Consider the following 1,494-nt stretch of genomic DNA (forward strand, 5'->3'; position numbering starts at 1 on the left):
GATACTATATTTTTAAGGAATTTTTTATTAAGGTGCCTAAATCACTCTTCTGTAAAGATCCATCACATCAGAATTTGTACTGTGCAACGTGAACCTGAGGTATGATGGCAAGAAAATTCCAGAATTTTTGCTTGAGTTTGCTAAAACTCCACTTTTAGATATGGGTAGCTGAGAACCTCTGAACCTTTTCCTGTGAACCTCAACTGTAATTGCAGAATAGAAGGAAGACAAATACTGTAGAATTAAACTAAAAGTTTAAAGAAAAACACTTTCTGTCTTCTTTCAAGAGTACTTTTAAAATAATCTGGTGAAACTTAACTTCGTGGGTCAGTTGTTCCTGAACAGATACAAACCCCTTAAGACAACTCAGGAGGCTAAGCAAAATACCTCAACAGTAGAAAGCAAAAGCATGAAATTAACTGAAATTCTCAGACAAGAGGGATCATTAGGCATAATAAATTACGTGTACTATTCACATGACCAGGAGGAAATAACAGCACTTGTCAAGTATACTCTAAAGTTTAGCTGTAGTATCCAAGTGGTGGTGTCTGAAAATTTGCCTGTGTCTCTCTGAGCTGAACTGCTCTCTTCCATCCCACAGATGCTAATACCCTGCCAGTTTGCTTTCATCCTGATTCAGCCCTTGTACTGTACTCATGCTTCTCTGAATGTTTTGGTTTGGAAGTTGTGCTGTTTTTCAAAGGAATAATTTAATGGCTATAGCATTCAAAAAGACTTCAAACTCCCAACATGGATTAGTAGGAAAAGATGTAAATGTTGTCTTCTATGTAGTCAGTATTAGAAAATTAATTTTAAAACATTTGCAGCTATGTTATGTCCTAGTTTAGATATAATCCACTTAAAAAAAATATTAACTGAGCTACATCCTCAGGCTTGGTAGCAATTGACAGGAATGGCATTAGCACTGGATCCCTAAGGTGGCTTCCAGTTAGCCCTGGAACGGAGCCCAAGAGCGGACAGTGCAACTGGGAGAATGGAAGAGCCTTTCTATAAGAATGCTTGCAGGCTACCTGTGGTAAGAATGGTTATTACTAGGTGTGGCCCGAGTTACTGATAATGGGCTATTTATTCCCCTTATTGTAAAGCACTTCAGATAAGGTATTGGGGATACTGCTATAACTAGTAATGGTGGGGGATAGAGTAGTTACCCGAGTAATTTTATAGGTACAGATTTTGTAGATACAGTGTACCTTCCTATGGACTGTTACAAGTTGTTCAGTGTACAGCAGAGGTGTTTGTTGGACTAGGTTATACTGGTAAACCATTTGGTACATTGTCAAAAGCTGGTTTTTGAAAACTGTTGTATGAAAACAGGTGATTGGAATAGGGATCTTCAAAAGTAAAAGCAAGATGATGTCAAAAAGATTAGAAACTGTAGGCCAAGAGTCACCTGCAATTCCACTGTGCTGTGCTCTTAATGAAAATAAGCTGTCATGGTTGGGTTTTGTCCACACTGCTACTTCTACAGAGATT

Source organism: Coloeus monedula (genome assembly GCF_965178545.1).
Source record: "Coloeus monedula genome assembly, chromosome: 4".
Classification (NCBI taxonomy): domain Eukaryota; kingdom Metazoa; phylum Chordata; class Aves; order Passeriformes; family Corvidae; genus Coloeus; species Coloeus monedula.